Source organism: Vulpes lagopus, chromosome 4 (assembly GCF_018345385.1).
Source record: "Vulpes lagopus strain Blue_001 chromosome 4, ASM1834538v1, whole genome shotgun sequence".
Lineage (NCBI taxonomy): Eukaryota > Metazoa > Chordata > Mammalia > Carnivora > Canidae > Vulpes > Vulpes lagopus.
In genome coordinates, this window is record NC_054827.1 from 137807912 (window position 1) to 137835129 (window position 27218).

The window sequence follows — 27218 nt, forward strand, 5'->3', positions numbered from 1 at the left end:
TTATTTTTTAAAGTGAGAAATAATTTATATAAAATGTTATATTGGTTTCAGTTATACATAATTAAATATTTGTATATATAGCAAAATGATCACCAAATTAGTCTAGTTAACATCCATCACCATACACAGTTATATTGTTTCCTTATGATAAGAATTTTAATATTTACTCTCCCAGAAACTTTCAATATACAACAGTATTATTAACTCTAGTCATCATGCTGTACATTATATTCCCATAACTTACTTATTTTTTAACTATGAGTTTGTACCTTTTGACCACCTTCATCCATTTTGCTCACCTCCCCATCTCCTGTCTCAGACATCTATCAATATATTTTCTGTATATTTGGGTCCCCCACACCGTTTTTTGTAAGTTTCCACATATAAGAGAAATTTTTATTTCTTATAAAAAAACAGTATCTGTTTTTCTTTTATTTATTCCACTTAGTATAATGCTCTCAAGTTTTTTCCATATTGTTGTAAATGCCAGGACTTCTTTCTTCTTTACAGTTGAATAATAATCTGTGAGACATACATATATGTATGTGCACATGTATATATAAATATATATGTATATACATATATATGTATTATTTATCTATATATGTGTGTATATATGAAGGACAAAATATATACATATATATGTATATATATAATCTTTCTATATATGTATTTTCTTCTTAATCTTTCTACATATGTATAGAAATACATACATTTGTATGTATATATATAATCTTTCTATATATGTATGTATTTTCTTCTTGATCTTGCTATCTATATGTATATATGTATGTATTTTCTTCTTCATCCATTCATCCATTGATGGACACTAAGTAGTTTCCATGTCTTGGTTATTATAAATAAAGCTGCAATAAACATGGGAGTTCATATATCTTTTCAAGTTAGTTTTTTTCATTTCTTTCAGATAAATACCCAGAATTAGATTGCTAGATGACATGATAGTTCTATTTTTATTTTTTGGAACTTCCATACAGCTTTCAGTAGTAGTTGCACCAATTTACATTCCCACCAACATAGGACAGCGTTCTCTTTTCTCCACATCCTCTCTGAAATGTTTTGGACCTTAACTCCTTATCAGATATATGATTTGCAAATGTGTTGTCCCAGTTGGTAGGCTACTTTTTCATTTTATTGATGGCTTCCTTTGCCGTGTAGAAGCTTTTTTAGTTTGATATAATCCCACTTGCTTATTTGTGCTCTTGTTGCCTTTACTTTTGGCGTAAAATACAAAAATCATTCCTAATACCAGAGTCAAGGAGCTTATCACAATGTTTTCCACTAGAAGTTTTATGTTTCTGGGTCTTACATTCAAGTGTTGGATCCATATGACTTAAGTTTTGTATACGGCCTGAGATAGTGGTCCAGTTTCATTATTTTACATGTGGCTGTCAAGTTATCCCAACACCGTTTATTGAAGACATTATCAATCAACTATTGATTGAACTATTACAATACATTTCTACCAAATTTTCATGATTTTTCTATTGTCCTATAACAAATACTGATGAGAGGTTGAATATGAGGATGGAGAAATAACCATTAAATTTGGAAATAAGGAAGTGTTTGATATACTGCAAAAATTGCACTGGAACTGACTGGTCAATGCTGAAAATTTCAGGGAGCTTGGTAATGGAATATGCCTTTATAAAAATAGACAATTATGAATTTAAGTTCTGTTCTGAAGTAAAAGGGAATATGAAAAGAAGTAAAACTGAAGTATTTATTAATCTCCTTACTGCAAGTTTCAGCTAGGTTGCTGAGTCTATTGACCTGAAGTCACAAATCCTATCATGTAGTCTTTTTTGAACACCTACTGTTTTAGTTATGATAACCATTTCTACTCTACTCTTTGTGCCTTCAGACTCAGTAGTGGTAAGGAAGTTGTAGTGATACTTGTCGTAGAGATCTCTAGGGCCTTTTTAAACTGGAATAATGAGCCCAAAGGAACATACATGGTGTGGTTTCTATCTATGGCTAGTCTTGGCACAGTGTACTATATACTTCACTGGTTTCCCTAAACCTGAGCTCTCTTCAAATCACCCAATTTGAATGTGCCATCTATCTCCCAGGATCCTGACTGGTACAAGACAACTAAAATAAAATGGTAGCATCAGTAGATTAGTTTCAACATGGTCAGATTATTGATAGATTCAGGAGCAAATGAATTTGGTACTACTTCAGAATTTTAAGTATGAAGAAGAGCAAAAAAGGCATAAGAAAGGGGACCGGTGATAACTGAATTGGGGGTGGCTTATTCTAGATGACATGGAAAAGGAGTATCTTTCTGAATGACATATGGGAAGAATGCTACATTCTGAGGAGGAATGAGCTGCTGTAAGATCTGGGCCTAAAGTATTCCAGCTTTCCCACCATTCCAAAGGGAATGAAGAAGGGCTCACAAATAATTAATAACCTGGTAATTTAATATCAGGAGATGAAAGATCAGACAGACAGAAGTTTAATGAGGGAGATAAGTAGGAGATAAGGTGAGAGGCTTATAAAGAAGCACATCGAGCAGATTCATGTTGGCCATAAGAAAGAGTTTGGAATTCTAGGAGTAATGGGAAACTATTAGAGTTTTTAATTATGGAAGGATGTGCTCTAATCAGCATTTTAATAGCTGGCTGCTATTGGATTGAGAGAGGGAAAGACCGAAATTCATAGGTGAGCTAGGATGTTACTTCTGTAGTACAAGTGAGAGATGATGATAGAAATAGGATACTAGTGATAGAATAAGGACTTTAACAATTATTTTGACAGTAGAGCCACAGGACTTTTTGATGACAATATGTGGAAAGGATAGGAAATAAAGGCTTGAACACCTAAACATGTGACAGTGTGATTTATAGAACAGGAAATATTAGGGGGGGGGAGATTTGTTGAAAGAAAAAGAAGTTATAGTTAGGAGTTATATCTTGGTTGTGTTTATTTTTATAAAATCCTATTAGAATAGGTAGAAGAGGTCAATGACATCTTTGTTACATCTGAAAGAATTTCTTAGCATGGGGATTAGAAGGAATTCAAGAAGAAATCTATTTAGATTCTAATAAATACTAGTGGTTGCAATTAAGCGAAACTCTGCATCCTTCTAACAATTTTAGCAACTATACCACATGTGTTGTTTAGCGTACGCTATCCTGGTTTAAGAAAGTGCTAGAAAAGACACTAGAGAAAGCAGCACTGTAGTTTCCTTCTAACAAGGGATGGGTGTAAGACAAAAAACACAGCTAATGTGTAACTGCCACAGCAAACAAGGGAAAGAGGTTTTCAGCTCAGAGACAAATTTTCTGATGTGGATGCCTCTGTTTCTAGCCTCCTTCTAGTAAACCCTCAAGCTTCCAGTTTGCAGGACTACAGAATACAACTGTAGGAAACTTTCTGATCAGCTTTTCTTTGGGCCTTAAAGATTCTGAATCCTATTATCAATTCTAATCCATTATTTTGCCTGTTTTCATTTAGAATCCTTTCCCTACTAATGCCAAGGGTTTTCTCAGTGTCTTCAATACTGTTTTTTGCCCCCTTAGGTTTCAGATAACTCTTGTATTCAGCCTTGATCTCACCTGCACCTTTAGACTACGTCTACCAGCCAGAGACCAGTCTAGTCACTGGTATATGCAGCTTCAGAACAAGCACCCTTATAGGAAGGGGTAGGTTATAATACAGCTGCCGGCTCTAACCTTCTGTGATTCTGTGATCTGAGCTACTGCCTCTAGCATGCTATGTATTATAACTAAGCTTTGTGCTATTCTGTTGTTTTTCCCTCCTACCAATGAAGTTCACATATCTTTCTGGCAAAGAAAAAGTTTATTTTAAAATTCACACACACACACACACACACACACACACACACACACACACTGAACAAATCAAATAAAATCCACACACTAAAACTCTGTTTACTGTAGAGAGAGTTACAATTTCAGCCTCAATTGAAATATAACTTTATATATGTGAGAATTTTGAGCTTGGTGATATGTTCCTATTAATTACAGGCAGTGACAAGACCCCAATTTGTTTTGCTCCAAAGTTAGAATTCTGAACTAAACAATGTTCATATTTCAAAGTGAGAATCAGATTAATATTTGCTTTATTCAACCTCTGGTGCCAGGATCTCTTTTCTTTTTCACATGAAATATAAAAGTGAATCTCAAAAGACTGATCTCCACAACCACTTATACAGTGAATGTGTGACCACAGACACAATCCCAAAGGTCATTAATCAGTCACAGCTTAGCATTTTATCAACATCAGTACAAATTTCTAAGTACCTGAATCTTATGCTGCCATTTGCCAGGATTAATAGATCACAATGTTCCTACTCCTAATACTCCAAAGGGATGTAGAAAATAGGAAAGTAGATTTTCAAGGAAGAAAAAGGAAAAGGAAAAGGGAAAAAAGAAATTACACAGAGTTAAAATAAGTGAGTGAAATAAAACAAGAAAAGGATAAAGTAAAAAAAAAAGAAAATGAGAGCTCCTTGAGTCTTAAGGGAAAAGTGCATAGATTCTCTTCCACACTGAAATTGAATTCCATGACTTCTCCACACTGAATGTTGTCTTTCTTTCCCAATCCTCACATAAAGTATTTCAGGATGACAAATTGTGCCTTTGAGTAACATTTTAAACAGGTGTATGACTTTCAGATATAGCCAAGGTTGATTCTAGGAAATATTGTGATGTGAGAGAAATGTGCTGGAGCCACACTTTTGCCTCTGAGCACTTCCCCTGTGTCCCTGTACATTTTCATTTCTCCCTGACCTGTAGCCCTCACAGTCATCCTCCTGCCTCAAGCTCAAGACACAAGTCACTTAATACCCTCAAGCAGGGACACATGGAGAGTCCATAAAATTAAATATAAAATATGAAAGCATATATGTGACAGCCGTGGAGAGGTGGCCTTCAGATCTGCTGTGCAGATACTACTTTACTGAAGCCTCTAGCTGTTGCACCTTTGGACTCAGCACTGCATTTCTATTGAGGTTATGCTGCCACCAGGCTTTTCTGTGTCAATGACTAAGCACAACATGGATACTTAAGCAGACTCATTACAGGGAGATATAGAAGCTTTCCAAAAGGAGATTGTGGATCAAAGACTCCTTTCTTATTTGGCCAGAATTTTGTTGGAACCATGTCACATGCAAGAATCTTTTTCCAGAACCCTCTTCCCCTCTTTCTTTCCTTCCACAGGTCTCAGATCCATTCTATGGTATAAATTCTCTATTCTTCATTTCTTGCTCTCTTCTAGAGTATATCTAGTTCTATTTCAGTTAGTTCTATTTATATTTCAGTTCTTTTTTTTTTTTTTTTTTTTTTTTTTTTTTTTTTTTAACTTTTATTGGTGTTTAATTTACCAACATACAGAAAAACACCCAGTGCTCATCCCGTCAAGTGTCCACCTCAGTGCCCGTCACCCATTCCCCTCCAACACCCTATATTTCAGTTCTATTTCAGTTTTTACCACTTAGTGGTCCTGATGCAAATGGTACTATTTGAGAAAAAAAAAAGATAGAATGAAGATTTTGGACTTGGTCATTCATTCCCTAGAAGAAAAGGATGTAATCCTGAATCATAAGAGGGAAACCAATAGAACACGATGTAAGATAGCATCCTAACTCCTATAGATTTCTCCTGTAGCTACCTGGGGGAATGGTGGAAGTGCACTGATTCAGGTATTTTAAATAATTGTTTCATGATAAGGGTGACAAGGTCTAACAAAAAGGCAAAATTGGCTAGTTATTGCTAACTTGAATTAACTCACTGAAGAGGGATAATGAGGCATGGTTAATAAGCAATTAAAGGCTGTGAGAGCAGAAACTTCTGAGTATCAGAATGAGCACCTGATAGAATCACAGATATCCAGAAGCACTTTAATGCTGGTTCAAAGCAGATCTTTTATGTTAACGTCAGGGTCCTAGTTGGGCCCCTACCGCATAGGATGGGGACATATGTAATGGGACATCTCTGGATATTGGATTTGCAGATTCCCTCAGGCCCTCAGAACTTGCAGAATTAAGGCTTAACAGCAGCCTGTGATGAAGAGGCCTCTTTATCCTATCACTAGGAACCCTCAGAAGCTGCACTTACTGAAATTAGTGTTAATTCCAGTGTAGCCTGGCTAAGGAAATGATAAGGGAGGAAAAAGATTATAAATAAATGGGAAAGTAAGAGTTATTCAACACATACTGACAGAGGGCAAGGCGGTCATCCTGGGATTGAGTTTTTAGTGTGTGATCAACGAGACCAGAATGCAAAACTGGATAAATAAGAATTAGTTGACTGGGAGTACTTTATCAAAGCAGAGACTTCAGATAAGGGTGCAAACTCACCAGCAGGGGTCAATTAGAGGTTGAGTGAAGTGGAGTTGTCCAAGGTGTCCTGCAGACTAGAAAAGTAGAAATAAAGAGGTTAAAGGAATTGGTCATGGGGCAGCTGAGTGGCTCAGTTGGTTGAGTATCCAACTCTTGATTTTGGCTCAGGTCATGATCTCAGTATCCTGAGATCAATTCTGGCAACAGACTCCACACTAACTATGGAGCTTGCTTGAGATTCTTTCTGTCCTTCTCTTTCTGCCCCATCCCTACTTGCATTCTCTCTCTCTCTCTCTCTCTCAAAAGAAAGAAAAAAAGAAGGAAGTGACCATGTTGAAATGGTACACAATGTAAGGCCAGATAAGCAACCAGATGATTATGTTTTACAGGGTAGGCCAAATGGGCCTTCACTAGGGCCATCTGCAATGCACTTGTAGGAAGGACACTGAGATCACTAAGGGTTTCAGTGATGATTACCCTCTGTAGGTCCAGTATGAAGGTAAGAGACAATCACAAAATGCAGCTCATTAATATCCATTGCAAGGGATAGGTCTTGAATGAACAGAGGCCAGGTGACAACACTTAATCTCCAGGAAATGGAAGATTATACTTAGTTCAATGACCAGTCAAATTGGAGGAAAAATAAAAAGACATGACTCATGAGGGGTCTTAGTGATGTTAATAGTGTATGTTATGCCTTAAGACAAGATAGGTTGGCAGTCAACAGGGGTGCTACTTAACATATGAAATTAAAATAAAATTGAGATTGAAGTAACAGGAGGCTGAGGCAATTTCCCCAATAAAATAGCTACAGTCCTTTGCTCAGTACTTGAATCTGATCTAATTTTTTTTATTTTTTAAGATTTTATTTATTTATTCATGAGAGACACAGAGAGGGAGAAAGAGGGAGAGAGAGAGAGCATGAGCAGAGACACAGGCAGAGGGAGAAGCAGGCTCCATGCAGGGAGCCTGACATGGGACTTGATCCGGGGACCCCAGGATCACACCCTGGGCCAAAGGCAGGAGTTAAACCACTGAGCCACCCGGGAATCCCTGATCTAATTTTTTAATCTGGAACCCAATGACTGAAGAAGTGGTTGCTTTCCTAAAAGTAAGGGATGTAACACAGCAATAATTATACACAGAAAGGAGCTTCACCCATGTGCCAAGTAATATTGAACATTGAGGGAAGGGAAATACCCAGACATTTTAAGGACAAAGTATACAGCATCAGGGTTGTCATTAATAACCTGAAACTGACAATTCAAAGTGACTCCTGTTGCAATGTTGACTAAGAAGGGCCAGATTGTTTTTTTTTTCTTTATTTAAATTCAATTTTCCAACATATAGTACAATACCCAGTGCTCATCACATTACATGCCCTCCTAGTGCTCATCACATCATGTGCCATCCTTAATGCTCATCATCCAGTTACCCCATTCTCTCATACACCTCCCCTTCAGCAACCCTAAGTTTGTTTCCAGAGTTAAGAGTGTCTCATGGGTTGTCTTCCTCTCTATTTTTTCTCCACTGATTTTCCCCCTTCCCTATGGTTCCTTGCACTATTTCTTATATTCCACATATGAGTGAAACCACATGATAATTATCTCTCTCTGGGATCCCTGGGTGGCGCAGCGGCTTAGCGCCTGCCTTTGGCTCAGGGCGTGATCCTGGAGACCCGGGATCGAATCCCAGGGAGCCTGCTTCTCCCTCTGCCTGTGTCTCTGCCTCTCTCTCTCTCTCTCTGTGACTATCATAAATTAAAAAAAAAAAAATTATCTCTCTCTGATTGTCTTTCAGTCAGTATAATAAACTCCAGTTCCATCCATGTCAATGTAAATGGTAGGTATTCATCCTTTCTGATGTCTGAGTAATAAGCAAATAATCACATCTTCTCTATGCATTCATCTGTCAAAGGAAAGGACATCTCGGATCCTTCCACAGTTTGGCTATTGTAGACATTGTTGCTATGAAAGATGTCCCATCTTTCATAGCAACATCTTTTCGCTACATCTGTACCTTTGGGGTAAATACCCAGTAATGCAATTGCTGGGTTGTAGGGTAACTCTATATTTAACTTCTTGAAGAACCTCCACACTGTTTTCCAAAGTGGCTATACCAGCTTGCATTCCCACCAACAGTGCAAGAGACTTCCCCTTTCTCCACATCCTCACCAACATTTGTTGTTTCCTGCTTGTTAATTTTAACCATTCTTACCAGTGTAAAGTGGTATCTCATTGTGGCTTTGATTTGTATTTCCTGGATAGCAAGTGATGTGGAGTATTTTTTCATGTGCTTGTTGGCCATGTGTAGGTCTTCTTTGGAGAAATGTCTGTCCATGTCTTCTGCTTATTTATTGACTGCATTGTTTGTTTCTTGGGTGTTGAGTTTGATAAGTTCTTTATAGATCTTAGATACTTGCCATTAATCTGATGTCATTTGCAAATATCTTTCCCCATTCTGCACATTGCCTTTTAGTTTTGTTGACTGTTTTCTTAGCTGTGCAGGCATCTCAATAGTTCATTTCTTCTTTTGCTTCCCTTGCCTTTAGAGACGTGTCTTGCAAGAAATTGCTGCAGCTGATGTAAAAAAGGTTGCTGCCTGTGTTCCCCTCTAGGATTTTGACGTTTTCCTACCTCACATTTAGGTCTTTCATCCACTTTGAGTTTATCTTTGTGTATGTATAAGAGAATGGTCCAATATCATTCTTTTGAATGTGGATGTCCAATTTTCCCAGCACCATCTATTGAAGAGACTGTCTTTTTTCTAGTGGATATTCTTTCCTGTTTTGTTGAAGATGAGTTGACTATAGAGTTGAGGGTCCATTACTGGGTTCTCTATTCTGTTCCATTGATCTTTGTGTCTGTTTTGTGCCATGCTGTCCTGATGATCACAGCTTGAAGTCAGGCATTGTAATGCTTCCAGCTTCGGTTTTCTTCTTCAACACTCCTCTGGCCATTTGGGATCTTTTTTGGTTCTATACAAATTTTAGGATTATTCATTCCAACTCTATGAAAAAGGTCCATGGTATTTTGATAGAGATTGCATTGAATGTGTAAATTGCCCTGAGTAGCATAGACATTTTCATAATATTTATTCTTCCAATCCATGTGCATGAAATGTTTTTCCATCTCTTTGTGTCTTCCTCAATTTCTTTCATAAGCATTCTGCAGTTTTTAGAGTATAGATCCTTTTTGGTCAGGTTTATTCTTAGGCATCTTATGGTTTTCAGTGCAATTGTAAATGAGATCAATTGCTTGATTTCTCTTTCTTCAGTCTCATTGTTAATGTGTAGAAATGCGACTGATTTTTATGCACTGATTTTGTATCCTGTCACGTTGTTGAATTGTTGTATGAGTTCTAGCAATTTTGGGGGGGAGTCTTTTGGGTTCTCCACATACAGTGTCATGTCATCTGCAAAGAGTGAGATTTTGACTTCTTTGCCAATTTGAATGCTTTTTATTTCTTTTGGTACCTGATTGCTGAGGCTAGGACTTCCAGTACTGTGTTGAACAACAGTGGTGAGTGGATATCCCTGTCATATTTCTGACCTTAGGGGAAAAGCTCTCAGTTTTTCATTATTTGCTATGGGCTTTTCGTAGATGACTTTTATGATATTGAAGTATGTTCCTTCTATCCCTATACTTTGAAGAGTTTTAATTAAGAAAATATGCCTCATTTTGTCAAATACTCTTTGTTCAATTGACAGGATCATATAGTTCTTGTCTTTTCTTTCATTAATGTGATCTAATAAAATTGATTGATTTGTGAATGTTGAACTACCCTTGCATTGCAGGAATAAATCCCACTTGGTCATGTTAAAAATCCTTTTAATGTATCATTGGATCCTATTATCTATTATCTTGGTGTGTATTTTGACATCCATGTGCATCAGGGATTTTGGTTTGTAATTCTCCTTTTTGATGGGGGTCTTTTTCTGGTTTTGGGATCAAGGAAATGCTGGACTCATAGAACAAGCTTAGAAGTTTTCCTTCCATTTCCACAGCCTTTTAAACAGTTTCAGTAGAATAGGTATTATTTCTTCTTTAAAAGTTTGGTGGAATTCCCCAAAAAATGCATCTGGACCTGGACTCTTGTGTCTTGGAAGGTTTTTGATGACTACTTCAATTTCCATGCTGGTTATGTGTCTGTTCAGGTTTTCTATTTCTTCCTGCTTTGGTGTTGGTACTTCATAAGTTTTCAGGAATGCATCCATTTCTTCCAGATTGCCTAATTTGTTTGCATGTAATTGCTCATACTATGTTCTTAAAATTGTATTTCCTTGTTGTTGATTGTGATCTGTCCTCTTTCATTCATGATTTTATTAGTTCGGCCATTTTTTCTTTTCTTTTTAATAAGTCTGGCTAAGGATTTAAGTACCTTATTAATTCTTTAAAAGAGCCAGCTTCCAGTTTCATTGATCTCTTCTACTATTCTTCTGATTTCTAGTTCATTGAGTTTTGCTCTAAACTTAATTATTTTACTTCTGCTGCTTGATTTAGGCTTCTTTGCTGTTCTCTGTCCATGTCCTTTAGGTATAAGACTAGTTAGTATATTTGAGATTTTTCTAATTTTTTGAGAGAGGCTTGTATTGAAATGTACTTCCCTCTTGGGACCACCTTGCTGTATCCCAACCATTTCGAACAGTTGTGCTTTAATTTTCTTTAGTTTGTATAAATCTTTTTAATTCTTCCCTAGTTCCCTAGTTAACCCATTCATTCTCTAGTAGGATGCTCTTAGCCTCCAAGTGTTTGAGTTCCTTTCAAATTTCTTCCTGTTGTTGAGTTCAAGTTTCAAAGCACTGTGGTCTGAAAGTATGCAGGGAATAATTCCAATATTTTTGTACCAATTGAGACCTAATATGTGACCCATTAGGTACATTCTGAAGAAAGTTCCATGTGCAGTTGAGAAGAATGTGTATTCTGTTGCATTAGAATGGAATGTTCTGTATATATCTGTGAAGTCCATCTGGTCTAGTGTATCATTCAAAGCCCTTGTTTCTTGGGTGATCTTCTGCATACATGAACCTTCCCTTGCTGTGAGTGGAGTGTTGAAATCTCCTACTATTAATATATTATCTATGTGCTTCTTTACTTTGGTTATTAATTGATATAATTGGTTGCTCCCACATTAGAATCATAAATATTTACAATTGTTAGATCTTCTTGTTGGATAGACCCTTTAAGTATGACATAGTGTCCCTCTTCATCTCTTACTACAGTCTTTGGTTTACAGTCTAATTTATCTGATATGAAGACTGCTATCCCAGCTTTCTTTTTAGGTCCATTTATATGATAAATTTTTCTCTACCCTCTCATTTTAAGTCTGAAGGTGTCCTTATATCTAAAATGAGTCTCTCCCTCTTTTTTTTTAAGATTTTACTTATTTATTCATGAGACACATATATAGAGAGAGGCAGACATAGGCAGAGGGAGAAGCAGGGTCCCCAAGGGTAGCCCAATGTGGGACTCAATGTGGGACTCGATCCCAGGACTCCAGGATCACACCCTGAGCCAAAGCCAGATGCTCAACCACTGAGCCACCCAGACATCCCTAAAATGAATCTCTTATAGACAGTATATGGATAGGTCTTTTTTTTTTATCCAAACTGAAAGTATATGGATAGGTACTTTCTTTTTATCCAAAACTTTATGACTTTTGACCGGAGTATTTAGCTCATTCACATTCAGAGTAACTATTGAAAGATATGAGTTTAGTGTCATCGTATTGCATGTCCAGTCCCAGTTTCTGCAGACTATCTCTGTTTCTTTGAGTTTCCTCTTCACTTATAGGATCTCCTTAATATTTCTGGTATATCTTGCAGAGCTGGTTTGGTGGCCATATACTCTTTCTGTGTACTGGAAGCTCTTTAGCTCTCCTCCATTCTGAATGACAGCCTTGCTGGATAAAGTATTCCTGATTGTATATTTTTCTCATTTAGTACCCTGAATATATCATACCAGCCCTTTCTGGCCTTCCAGGTGTCTATCAAGAGGTCTGCTATTAATCTAATATTTTTCTCTCTGTATGTTAGGAATCTCTTGTCTCATGCTGTTTCAGGATTTTCTCTTTATCTCAGATATTTGCAAGCTTAATTATTACATGTTAGGAAGCTGATATATTTTTATTGATTTGGGGAAATGTCCTCTAACTCTTGGATATGAATCTGTCTCCTTCCCCAGTTTAGAGTAGTTCTCAGCTATGATTTGCTCCAATATACTCTCTCTCTCTCTCTCTCTCTCTCTCTTTCTCTCTCCAGGAACTACGATATTATGGATTTTTTTTTCAAACTATTACTTATCTCTTAGGGGTTCTTGTCATGGGCTCTTAGTTTTTCATTTCTCTTTTCCTCAGCTTCCTTCCTTCCCATCAACGTGTCTTCTATGTCACTTATTCTCTCCTTTGTCCCATTTACCCTAGCTGTTAGAGCATTCAGTTTAGACTGCATCTCAGTTACAGTATTTTTAATTTCAGCCTAAGTAGATCTCATTTCTGCACTAAGAGATTCTCTAGTGTCTTTTATGCTTTTTTCAAGCTCAACTAATAACTTTATAATTGGTATCCTGAACTCCATCTCTGACATCTTACTCAAGTCCACATCCATTAGATCAGTGGAAGAGTATTACTTCTGGTTCTTTCTTTTGTTATGAATTCTTCCTTCTAGTCATTTTGTCCAGTGAAGAATGGCTGTAGGAGTTGGCAGAATCAAAAATATCAACTACAACCCAAGAAAAATAGACACTAGATAATTCTGAAGAAGTCAGGAATGAGAAAATAAAAGAAAAAAGATGTAGACAAAAAAAAAGTAAAAAAAGAGAGGGAAAAAAGAGAGAGAAGAGAGAGAGACAGAAATAGAGGGGAAAGAACAAGGAAGGAGAGAGAATATAATCTCACAGAGTGAATGAAACAGGGTTATCCACTTGGTCCTGAGGATATTTTGGTCTATTAAAAAAAGGTACTAAATTCCAAAATTATTAAAAAATCAATATATATATATACAAAAAATGAATACATTGAAAAGAAGACAAAAATGAAGAATTTATCTACAACATGTACTTGTAAAATATGAAAGTTAAAAAAAGATCAGTTATGTGACCTAAGTCAAGGTCACTCATGCCTAGGATCTTTTTTTTCTTTTTTTAAGATTTTATTTATTTATTTATGAGAGATACAGAGAGAGAAGCAGAGACACAGGCAGAGGGAGAAGCAGGGTCCCTGAGGGAAGCCCAGTATCAGACTTAAAAATACAGATTTAAAAAAATAAGAAACTAGTTGAAATGATTGCCTGCCTATGTGCACACCTGTCCCACCCCCTGGAGGAAGCAGAGGATCACCCCACTTATGTCTGTTGCAGGGCCCTGGCACAGAGAGCATTCATCTGGTCGAATGTACACTTACCTCACCTCTCCCACAGCAGGGTGAAGGGTTGCTGTGTTCCAGTCCTTTGCAGGGACCCAGCATGGGGAGCAGTCACCTGATACAACTGTGATCCTCAGTTTATGGCAAAACAAGCTGAGCCTTCTCCCAGGCTCACTGACCTAAACCGTTTCTCTACTCCAATGCCTGGGAACTCTGCTGGCTCAGCTTCCTCTATTCTTTTTGTGCCTCCAGGAATATTGAGACACCACTGTCCCACCTGGGATTCTTCCCCATTTCACCACTGAGCATGTGTCAGGCAAGGAATACTCTTACAGGAGCAGATTTCTAAAGGTCCTGATTTTGACCCCCAGGGCTGCATCACTTTCCTGAGGCCTGCTTATGAAGGCTCCCACCCCTGATCTTTATTTTCTGATATATTCTCTGCATTTCTCTTCTCTGTACTCCTACCTTGCAAAAAATGCTCACCTTTTTATTTGTAGAGGTTCCCCACATTATTTCCTTATATTTCAGGTTGAATTGATAGGGTTCAGGTTGATTTAATAGTTATATAGCTAAATTAAGAGGATCAGATTGATTGAGGATGCCTACTCTTCTTCCATCTTGGCTCCTCTCTAAATTATTAAGTGGATTTCTGACTAAAGTCTGGTTCATAGTGGACTCTCTGGTCTTTCAGGCCCACCCAGTGGTCCCAAAATATATAATGAAATTGAGGTGCTGAGAAAGTGAGTAAGGTGAGCATTTACTCCTTGGAATGTGGAATAAGTTAACAAAGTGAGAAAGACCAAGTAGAAACCTCTGAAGCATGATGCCTCCTTCTACCCAAGACAAAAAGTAAAAAACTTTATTTTATCCTATGTATGATGGCAATGATTAGTGCCACCATTAAAATTTTAGTAAGTGCAGGGGTGAGTCAATCATATTTTGACTTTTTTTTTTTTTTTAACCAGTCAGCCTCCAGAAAAATGCAGATGACTCCTGAAGAACTGTAGACTATCACAGGCACAGTCATGCAGTAAGCGATCATCACAGCTATGGTGCCAGATATTTCACATATTATTCAGCAATTTATTGAGGAGTACTCTCTTCTCCATTACAATCAATCAAGAGGGTAAGGAACCATTTACATTTATATGGGAGTGAACAAGAGTATCCATTTCTGATTTTCCTTCAAGTCCTGTTAATTCCAACGGTGGGTGTCATAGTATAACCTAGAGATATCTGAACCACTTGAACAAACCATCAATCTCCTGCTACATGATCCTCTCTTAGTGAATGTGTCTTGAGAATTCTGAACTAAAACTAAGGCACTATATAAAGTATTTTTGTTGGAGAGGGTCATTTTTTGCCATGACTTAAAAAATTACTTTATCAAAATATTCTATTATTCAAAAATGGTCTGTTTGCTGGCCAAAATCAGGTGTTGTCCAAAGATTTTGTTCATAGATCAAGTCTTCAGTTAAAAGATAAATAACTTTCAGAAGTGTTCTATAGTTTTTAGGGTATAGATCTTTTACCTCTTTGGTTAGGTTTATTCCTAGGTATCTTATGCTTTTGGGTGTAATTGTAAATGGGATATGTGGTCTATGTATACAATGGAATATTACTCAGCAATTAGAAATGACAAATACCCACCATTTGCTTCAACGTGGATGGAACTGGAGGGTATTATGCTGAGTGAAGTAAGTCAATCGGAGAAGGACAAACAGTGTATGTTCTCATTCATTTGGGGAATATGAATAATAGTGAAAGGGAATATAAAGGAAGGGAAAAGAAATGTTGGGAAATATCAGGAAGGGAGACAGAACATAAAGACTCCTAACTCGGGGAAATGAACTAGGGGTGGTGGGAAGGGGAGGAGGGCGGGTGTTGGAGGGGAATGGGTGACGGGCACTGAGGTGGACACTTGACGGGATGAGCACTGGGTGTTTTTCTGTATGTTGGTAAATTGAACACCAATAAAAGTTAATTAAAAAAAAAAAAGATAAATAACTAAGTAAGAAGGAAACCATAGATAAACAGTTTAGAGACAAAATATAAAGTAGTAGTCAACATGTTGCTAACATTTATATCATCCACACTATAAATATATCACACCATGATGTCTGCGAAATCGAATATATCTCACTAATTTTCTTAATTGTACCATGATTGTCTGTTGCAGCTTATACAGTTAGGTTAAATTGTTAGGGAGCATATTACATATCAAGTGAAATTTATGAGAAGCATTTAGGAAGTGTCACTGATCAGGAAATTGGACAGATTGGACTGTATATATGTGTGTGTCTATCTTTCAATATGTCCTTATGCTTTGGTGACTAACAATATAAAGGAGTTTTATTTCAAAAGTAACATAAATTATGTTTTACTGTTTTTGGAAAGCATAGGTCTAAAGTGCTATAATGTAAAATATGCTTACAACTGAAATATTCAATAAAAATAGTGAATACTTATTAAAGTTTTTGTTACTATTATGAGTGCTATTCTCAGTACTCTATATATATATTGATAAATTTACTCTTCATAAAAATCTTGAGGTAAAAACAATTATTGTAATAGAGTCCTGGCAAAAGATGCAATACTCAAAACTGAATAATTGATAGCATATACATCAAAGGGAGGGGCATTTAAAAGTCCATGGGTATAGTAAAAATATAAGAGGTGGTTCTACATCTTGGAAATTCATGACAGTGGTTTAAAAATTTGGAAAATGCCTGATAGCTGCAATTGATAAAGAGATATCTTAGATATCAAGAGTAAGTGAAAAGAAATGATTCCTGTGTTTTCCTTATGCACTTAGAGGGATGCATATCTGATTACTTGAAGTAAGTAACATGGGGCAATAATCAGATTAAGAACATTTTAGTTTGAGGCAAGAGAGAGAGGAGAGATTAACAGTCAGTTGCATGTGAGGTTTGGAATTCATAGATTTCTAGGTCAGAGATATACTTTGGGGAGCTAACCTGCACTTTAAAAAATGGGGTAAAAGTTGAAGGTTTGCTCATGCACTCCATGCTATCCTAAAGCAAAATAAGAAATATTTTAAGATTTAAAAAGGGCATTTCAACTAATCATTGAGATTGACTTTAAAAATATTATACAATGTAATCTGAATTCATGTCAGGGCTTATATTTTTTGAAACTATAAATTGAAATTTATGGAAATATTTAGGGATATAGTTATGATGCCTAGCTTTTTTAAAAACAAATGTAATATATAGATTTTTTTCTTTCTTTCTTTCTTTCTTTCTTTCTTTCTTTCTTTCTTTCTTTCTTTCTTTTTTTTTAAAAGATTTTATTTATTTATTCATGAGAGACACACAGAGAGAGAGAGATGCAAAGACACAGGCAGAAGGAGAAGCAGACTTCATGCAGGGAGCCTGAGGCGGGACTCCAGGATCATGCCCTGGGCCGAAGGCAGGCGCTAAACCGCTGAGCCACCCAGGGATCCCTAGATTTTTTCTTTAATATTATTATTAAGATTTAGCAATACACAATATAAAATTTGACACATTGGTGGAAATTATGTTTCTTAAAGTTACAGAAATTATAAGAGTTTTTGAGAAATCATTAGGCTATAAAGAAATAAATATTCCAACTCTTAAATATATAAAATATAAATGTATCACTTTGGTTTCATGATTTTTCCCCCACTATTTTCAATCACTTTTTTTGTTTAGATTGAGATAAATTGGGTCTATTTCTTTAAAGAATAGATAAATTTTTTCTCTGCTAGTGGTTATTTATGTAGTCCTTCAGGAACTCTTAATTCAGCATAAGTACAAGTTGTTCAGATATATATCCAATGTGATAAAGAAATTGACAATGAAATTGTCACCGAGATGTTCCATGATTGATGATCCTTCTTAACATAAGATATCATTATCAATTCAGGGTCACCCAAAAGGAAATCACAGAACTGTCAAAAGCTTCACACTACTACTTTTCTCAAAAGAGACATTGCCTAAGTTTTGTGTAGTTAATAAGTTTTCTGTTTTGTTGGAAAAATAAAATAAAACCTACATAATAAAAAGATTTTTTTAAAAATAACTAAACTCACTGATAACTCCTAAGGTAGAAATATCTTTCACTTTTCTTTCTACATTTAAACTGAAAACTCAATGGAATTGTTTTTATTATTACACTTTAATTTATAGGGACTATATTAGACTTGAACATTTGATAATAAAATAATGCCTATTATGTGGCATAGGCACTTTCTAAAAAAACAAAGTCTCTCTTTCTACTGCTGTAAATATGTGCATGCATGTATTAGAGTCGATATTTTTTAAATCTGCACTTTTCACTTGTATGTGGAACCTAAAAAACAACAACAAATGAGGAAGCAAACAAAAAGCAGAATGAGATATATAAATACAGAGAGCAAATTGATGGTTGCCAATGGAGAGGGGGATAGAAGGATGGGTAAAATGGGTGAGGAGGAGTAGAAGTTACAGGCGGCTTCCAGTTATGGAATGAATAAGTAATGGTAATAAAAGGTTCACAGTAGGGAATATGCTCAATGATATTGTAATAGCATTATACGGTAACATAAGAAAGCTACACTTGTGGTGAGCATAGCATAATGCATAGAGATGTTAAATCATCATGTTATACACCTGAAACTAATATAACATTGTGTGCCAACTATACTCAATTTAAAAAAGCATAAAAGAGCATTTAAAAAAGTAAAATTATTAATTCAGTGGACTTTCAGAATGACATTCATATAAATATATGCAAATTTGTATATATACACATTACGTATACATATTAGCTTAGGGTTAGAAATAAACTGATTTATTAATTCAAAATATAACACATGGGATATTTGTGCATATCCATGTTGAATGCAAATTGTTTTAATCCTATTATGTCAAGATGCAGATTTCCTCTGGCTTTAATTATTTTTGGCCAAGAGAAATAATGTGTGTGTGTGTGTGTGTGTGTGTGTGTGTGTGTGTGAAAGAGAGATTTCCCAAATAAATTGGAGTTAAATTCATTTGAGGAAGAATTTGAAGGATTTGCAACATAGTATTATCAATTTACCACACAGTGTAAGTTAGATGCTCAAAGAGGCCGTTTTGGGTCATTTATAGCCCTACTATTGATTAAGTTTAAGTGTAGAATAAAATGATTAAAAAAAAAATAAAAACAAAACATGATGCTCAACCCCAGGCATTTTCAAGGAGCTCCTTAAGATTTCTATAAAATAGAATGGTGTCTTGGAATATTATTTTACTTACGAGGCAAGTATGTCTTTCAAAGCAGGTATTTACAAACTTGTTACTGCCTTGAATATTGTTTTAATTCTGAAACAATTGTGTCTATCATCAGCAAGAAGTTACAAAAATGCCCTATTTGTTCTGTTATTAAGGCTGCCACTTGAATGTGCTATATTCTTATCTTAGCGACTTAGGGTTTTTGGACCTTCCTGATTTGTTAACACTCTATTTGAGAAGGTGTTAGTCTTGGAGATACTTTTCATATTACTAGATGTATTAAAGAACCGATGACTTAACAATCAGATTTTTTTGGATGGAGAGCTATCTCAAGGAAAAATCTGTTCATTTGGGTTTAGGCATGATTGCTTATTTTTTTAAAGATTCATGAGAGACACAGAGAGAAAGGGAGAGGCAGAGACACAGGTAGAGGGAGAAGGAGGCTCCATGCAGGGAGCCTGATGTGGGACTCGATCCAGGGACTCCAGGATCATGCCCTGGGCCGAAGGCAGGTGCTAAACTGTTGAGCCACCCAGGGATCCCCATGTTTGCTTATTTTTAACTTAATCAGTAATTTGAGACTATTTTAACTGAATTTTAACAAAATTGGTTTTGATTAAAAATAATCAAGATGTGTTTATTTCTTTCACTCTTTTATTACAATATGAAAAACTAATTTCTGAACAACCATCATATACCAAGAAATTGAGTAAGTACAGGATAGGCAATGCTCTAACAGACTAGGCTTCTGAGTACTTGCAATAGCCTAATTTGCTGAATTACATATATAAGATTCTAAACAAACAAAAGGAATTACTACCCAATGTTGTTACCAATAACCTGAAATGTTTCCAGGGCTTTCATATTATTATCACTGTAAACTCAAAGCTACCTTACTACATTTTGGAAATGAAAGAATATTGTTTATATCATTATCATCTGGAATTTCACTTATAATGTATTTACCTGGATTTTGGATAATATTTCAAAAACACTATGAATAATATGTTTATCTCATTAAAACCTAATGAGGTTCTTCTCAACATTCACATCAGATCTTCACCATCAGTTCTATGCCTGTCTCATTCATGAAAAACAAATGCTAGGAAACATAGAATGGCTCCCCTAAGATTCAACTTCTTTTACCTGTTCCATTCAAAGGATGAAATTGAGTCCTCTTGTCCTAGATCTTAGGTTTTTGAGTTTTTGTTTTGTTTTGTTTGTTTGCTTTTAATGCCACAAAGAGACTACTCTACAAATAGCCATAAAATTTGAAAGCTATTCTTGTTTTCTTAATCATGTTTTATTCAATTATACAGACCAGTACTTCTTAAACCACACTAGAGTTATGCTTATATATCTAGAGGCAACATTATATGAGATTAATATTTTTGAACCATTTATATCCAAGTATATATTTTATGTGATTAAGCTTTTGAAGAAAATATACTTGTATTGCTGAAGGTGAGAAAACATTCAGTGAGTGTACCATACTTCAGCATTTCCTGATGGCATCATCTTCACCCAACCATCAATATTAGTTATCTAAACCCTAGCTTAGCACAGGAGACTTTAAGAGCTTTTATGCATGTAGTAAATGTCCTGCTATACATATACATGTTTGTGGTTTATAGAGTAGTGAATTCTTTTTTTTGGGGGGGGGGGGCTGGAGGGTGGATCTTTCTGCTTGAGGCATGATCTAATGCAGTTATTGAAATTATTATTTTCTCAAGATGCTGTGGAGTGGCCAGTTTTGCTTCTTTCTTTAATTCCAACATGTTTTTTTTTTTATTCAAATAGATATATCCTATTTAATCTATAATAATATCCACTTCTCTCTCTCTCTCTCTCTCTCTCTCTCTTTCTCTCTTATCAGTATGTGGTGCTTCTGAGGAACTATAGGGCGATTGTGGAGTTTTGAAAGCAGATGATGAACTCAAATGGCACTGGGCCCCTAATCTACTTTGCAATATGCTTGAGTAGGTGATCCAATTCTCCCCATTCTGCTCTTCCTTCTCTTTCTCCTTTTCTGTCTTCCTCTCCCTTTCTCCCTCCTCCTTATCTTCCCTGCTCTTCTCTCCCTCCCTCTCTTACAAATTTCAGATCACAGGTTGAGTAAAACTGTGATAATCAGGTAGAGTGGAGTCTGTTGATGTTTTGAAAGGACAAGGAACTCTGATTCTTATAGATTGCCTCTAGCACATTCATCTCTCCTCTCCTACAAACCCTCTTCTTCTTTTGTCAACCTTCTACCTCCTTGTCTCCTTTGTTATACTGTCTCTTTGTATTGGTATATCCTAATCCAAATTAGAAGTCCTCCTAAAAGGGATGCCTAGGTGGCTCAGCATTTGAGCATCTCTCTTCGGCCCAGGGCGAGATCCTGGAGTCCCGGGATTGAGTCCTACATTGGGCTTCCTGCATGGAGCCTGCTTCTCTCTCTCACTGTGTCTCTGCCTCTCTCTCTGTCTCTCATGAATAAATAAGTAAAATCTTAAAAAAAAAATAAAGTTAAAAAAAGTCCTCCAAAAAGAAGGGGATTGAAGAGTTGACCTTCACAGAACATTATTTGTCCTGAGAGACTGCTGCACAAAGTCAGAAAATACGTGAGGTGAATATCTGTCAAGAAAGAAAAAAAAAAAATAAGAGTACCTTTTTATGTTGTGTTTTGGGAATATATTTATCCCTTTATTTACTAAGGCCTTGTTCTGCTCTTATCTCAGAAATCATCCAAATAGTACGTATTAATGCTTTATGCATACCAAGGACAATATAAATTTGGTGAAATTTCAGAGATTGCTGGCAGTTAAGTGCCTTCTTTTTAAATATCAATTGTACTCCAGCCACTTAAAACCAATAGCTATGTATGTTGTTTTTATGGTGCATATAGGGTTTTTTTTTTACATGAAAGTCTTAGACTTCTTTTTATTTTTTTATTTTAATTACTTTTTTAAAAAAGATTTTATTTATTTATTCATAAGAGACAGAGTGAGAGAGAGAGAAAGGCAGAGGCACAGGCAGAGGGAGAAGCAGGCTCCATGCAGGGAGCCTAACGTGGGACTCAATCCCAGGTCTCCAGGATCACGCCCTGGGCTGAAGGCAGCGCTAAACTGCTGAGCCACCCGGGCTGCCCTTAGACCTCTTTTTAAAATAACTCTGAAGAAGCAATATGCATATATTTTTTCACTCATTGGAAATCAATGGAACTTCTTTAAAAAGATTTTATGTATGTATGTATGTATGTATGTTGAGAGAGAGAATCAGGGGAAGGGCAGTGGGTAAAGGGAGAGAGGAAAACTCAAGCAGACTCTGCATGCAACATGGAGCCCAATTCAGGGCTTGATCTGGTTACCTAGGAGATCATGACCTGAGCTGAAACCAAGAGTGGGATGCTTAACTGACTGAGCCACCTAGGTGCCCCTCAGTGAAACTTAAAAAAAAAATTTAAAAGACAGAGAAAAGCAGAGAAGAGAAGAAGATGAGCTGGCAAATACAAAATAGCAATTTAAATAGTGCATACTACGTACCATTGTATCCAATGAGTAGATGTCTCCTAATGAATGCGAGATGGTAAAAGTGAACTCACTATTCCTTCTCCAAATTTCAGTACCCAACTGCCACTTGCAAAACTGAATTGAGTAGTCTTTGAAGGTAACATATATTCTTATTTCTTGGCCCTTGAATTCAAGCAAGTTGGTACTTCATTTAGTATTCAACTGGAAAAAATAGTAAGGAAAAATTCACTGTGTTGATTTACTTAAGAACTAATATCCAATCCCCAGTATGATAGCTAACAGATTTCCAAAAGTAATTTTCACTTTATGAGATATTTGTCTCTTGTTGTCTTTAGATATAAACTTACATCAAAATCTAACTCTATTTCTTCCTTGATGCCCCTGAGTTCTGTACTGATTTTGTTGTTTTTGTTTTGTTTTATTCGGACAGTAAATCATCTGAAACAAAGGATGTTTTCTTTCTTAGTTCTACAGAATATAACATTACCATGAACATAATATGTGCTCAATAAAAATGTATGGTTTGATTTCCTTAATGAGTGGATAGTTATCAATGGACTCAAACACTTTGCAATTTGCAAAATTTATTTTATTTTTAATAAAAATAAGTCAGAGATAAAAATGGAAAATCGCCATGAACATCATGGATATACTCAGTAGTATATATTATAACTAATTACGTATAGAAGTACTATAATTAATTTATTGTTAAATGGGGAATAGGTAGGATCCACATTTTCTGATTTTAAAATAGTCTAAGAGCACAGATATTTATAGTGTACAAATCGTATTCCCCTGACTCTGCAACTTGGGTTGTAGAAACATTAACTCCATTGTCTGGATCAAATAAAAAGTGATTTTCTTATCAGTATCTTCCAACCTCTACCTTGTCTCCTTACTCAGCAGCTTGGCTTTCATTTTTGTAGTGATCTTCCTGTATAGAGGGCTCCAAGCTGGGGAGTGGAGCACTGGAAACTGAGGGGGACTCTAAGGACCCCTATGAATGAGGTGAGTATCCTTATAAGAGGCATTCAGAGAGATTCTTTGTCCCTTCTGTCATGTGAGGACACAGTGAAAAGATTACCATCTATGAACTAAGAAGAAGGCCTTCACTAAACACTGTGTCTGTCAGCCTCCAGGTCTATGAAGAATAAAATTCTGTTGCTTATAAACCACCCAGTTCATGGTATTTTGCTATAGTACACCAAATTTTTCTTTTTCTTTTTTTAAGTTTATTTTATTTTATTTTATTTTATTTTATTTTTTAAGTTTATTTTATTTATTCAAATAATCTCTACACCCAATGCAGGGCTCAAACTCACAACCCCGAGATCAAGCATTGCAAGCTCTTCCAGTTGAGCCAGCCAGGCACTCCTTACTAAGTAAGTTTTTTTTTTTTAAGATTTTATTTATTTATTAATGATAGACAAACAGAGAGAGAGAGAGAGAGAGGCAGAGATACAGATGGAGGGAGAAGCTGGCTCCATGCAGGGAGCCTGATGTGGAACTTGATCCCAGGTCTCCAGGATCACGCCCTGGGCTGAAGGCTCTCTTCAGCTGAGCCACCCAGGCTGCCCTATAGTACACCAAACTAAGACAAATCTTAATGTGTTAAACATGTAGCATTTATAAAAGATAGTCCTCCTTTCATATTTACTATGGTATTTATTTCTTACCAGAGATCACTGAGGAATTGCATAGGGTAGGGGCACCTGAGTGGCTCAGTTGATTAAACATCTGCCTTTGGCTTAGGTCAAGCTCTCAGGGTCCTGTGATCAAGCCTTCCATCAGTCTCCCTGCTCAGTGAGGAGTCTGCTTCTCCTTCTCCCTCTGCTGCTCTCCCTGCTTGTATGCTTGCACGCTCTCTCTCACTCTACCAAATAAATATATTTTAAAAATCTAAAAAAAAATTGCATGTGGTAGATTGACATTCAGCATCAATCTGGATATGTCTTAAAAAAAAGACTTTATTTATTTGTTCATGAGAGATACACACACACAGAGGCAGAGCCATAGTCAGAGGGAGAAGCAGGCTCCCTGCGGGGATCCCGATGTGGGATTCCACCCCAGGACCCCGGAACCACAACCTGAGCTGAAGGCAGATGCTCAACCACTGAGCTACCCAGGTGCCCCTGCCATATGTCTTTTCTTGTTCTCTCTATAAAATACACATTGGACCATCCTTTAGTCATAAAACTTCAACTCAGAAGGAGGTAAGTAAAACAAATGAGAAGTTAAAGTAACAAGCACCTAGTAAAGGAACTAGTAACAATAAATAGTATTTTTTTCTTAGCCAAATACTGTTTATTCTGGGCCTTTTAGATAATGCAGAAGTCACAAGGTTTCTAACCGGGGCACAACAGGTAGCTCTGCTGCTGCTTCTGTTTCCCAGCATTCCACAGCTTTACCATATGGTCAAAAGTACACCAGGGCCTTTTAAAGCACATCCTTTAGCTATCCTGCCTGTGGAGGGCTCACCACAGCCCTGTAGTCTACAGATGACTAAAGGGGCCTGCTGTTTCACTTCTTCACATGCCCCCAGCCCAGCAGATTTGCAATGCAGGAAACATTGCTGCAAGCCTAGAGAACTGGCTGCTTTCCAAGTCTTCAAATTTACTCCTCAGGCTGTATCATTTATGGAAATTGATTCTTTTTTATTTATGTCTGGGAGGTGCCAGCAACTCTCTGTGGAATGCCGCCATAGGAACAGCATTAAGAGAGCTAATAAGAGAGGCAGGACACTTGCATATGTATGGAGAAGTACAAGGAAAGGGACAATTTTCTATGCAAATGTCAAACAATCCCTTGGTTTTATTCAATACCTCAGAACTAGTCAGTATCAGACCAGGGTTTACTGATTATAAATGTAGTGCTGTTTCCAATACACTGCAATCTTGTTAGTAAAGATATTTCTGTTAACCATTATCATTACTATTGTTTGAATTAAACCTCCTCCAAACATGAGGTTTAAAAGGCTGTGATTTGCTCACTCAATGACTTCAGATACTCAGTGTACCTGGCTGGCTTAGTTGGTTAAGTGTCTGCCTTCAGCTTGGGTTATGATCTCAGGGTTCTGGGATCCAGCCCTGAGTTGGGCTCCTTGCTTGATGGGGAGCCTACTTCTTCTCCCTCAGCTCCTTCCCCTGCTCATGCTTTCTCTCTCTCTCTCTCTCTCTCTCTCTCTCTCTCTCAAGAAAAAAAAAAAAAAAAGACTTCAGATACTCATATGGGTAAGTAAAATCTTAGGTTCTCACTTCTTGTAAACTCACACAGTCTTGTTCTGGAAAACAGAAAGAGCAAGAGAAATGGTGAGTTTTAGGAGCACCCAGAAAGTCAAAGGTCAAAAGGTCACTCAGAGCTAAATGTTTTTCTCTTTTCTGAAATTGTTTACATTCATCTAACAACAACAACAACAACAAAGAGTTTAGGCAGTTTTTGACATGGAAAAATAAGAGATAACAGAAGAATATTTTTTGCTCTCAACATCTTATAAGCTCAAAAGAAGGAAGATAAATAAATACTGGCAATAAAATTTGGTCACTTCTAAGAGTGAGGTCAGCCCAGAATGCATATAAAATGAGCACGAACCTAGACTAGAGGGAACCAGTAAACATTCTGAAGAAAATGACATCAGATTTCCTTTCCCCTGTCTCCCCTATCAAATAAAACATAAAGTTCTATTAAAATATTCAGCAAGTCCCTTCTTTCTACCGCCACTCCCACATCCTAGTTCAACTCATCATCATTTCTTATCTGAAGTCTGTAATAACTTCCTAATCTGTTTCCTTATATACACTCTTGCGTATTTGTAGTCCAACTGTTCTCAGCAACATTTCAAATTATGTTTTAAAAATTTATGTCTTATCAAGTCACATATTTGCTTAAAAACATATAGAACATTTTCCTCTGATCTTAAAGCAAAGAACAACCATATATTATTTTATTTTTTATCAGGGCTCATAAACCCCTACATAAATAATTGTGCCCTGATTTATATCTCTAGCCTAAATTCATGCTACACTTTCTCTGTTAAATTTCTTTCTGATATTCTGGCCTTCTGTACATTTCTCCAATCCTTAGAGATCTAATTTCATCTTTGAAGTGTTTGGATTGTTCTCTTAACAGTATTTCTTCTAAATCCTTTCCACTTTGATTTTGCTTCTCAATCAAGTTTCATACTAAATACTATTTATTCCTGATTCTTGAATATTTCCAAAGAGCTAAAGCATTTTACTATACATTTTCATGGTATCCTATAATTTTACCTCATTTTAATGGTACTTGTTAATTAAATTTAATAATATACATTTATAAAAACCTGTTTTTTCTTTGTTGTAACACCACCACTTATTTTGCTCCATAAATTTCCAAGGGAAAAATTAGAAAAAAGCTATTTTAATTGGTCTGAAATAAAGGATTAGGGAAAAAAGTGGGATAGAAAATTTATGACCAAAAGTTAAGACACTGAAGTATATACTCTCTAAATATATCTATTTATATATATACTCTTATTATTATTCACAATAAATATTGTTTAATAAATGAATAATCTAAATTCTAAAGAATGAACCAACCTGGTGAATAGGGGAAGAAAGAGTGTTTCAGGAAGAATAAAAAGCTGTGTCAATGTTTCTAAAGTCTATACATATAATCATCTATAGAAAGATTCCAGAAGGCATGTCTGAAGACCAGATGGTAAAACGTAGGCCTGAAGTATTAGTAAGGGACTCATTAATTAAAGACATTTTATTGCATTGTACAAAAAAATGAATTTTAGTT

The 27218-nt window shown here is 36.2% G+C and overlaps 1 long non-coding RNA gene across 1 annotated transcript in view; it reads left to right on the forward strand.

Annotated features, from left to right (window-relative positions):
* The window catches only part of LOC121489231, a 48247-nt gene extending 24461 nt beyond the window's left edge, over positions 1–23786 (forward strand). The window contains exons 3-5 of the long non-coding RNA XR_005987301.1: positions 14656–14816; positions 23366–23447; positions 23749–23786. This is a non-coding gene — a long non-coding RNA (uncharacterized LOC121489231). The remainder of the gene's footprint in view (positions 1–14655; positions 14817–23365; positions 23448–23748) is intronic.
* Positions 23787–27218: the final 3432 nt, after the last annotated feature.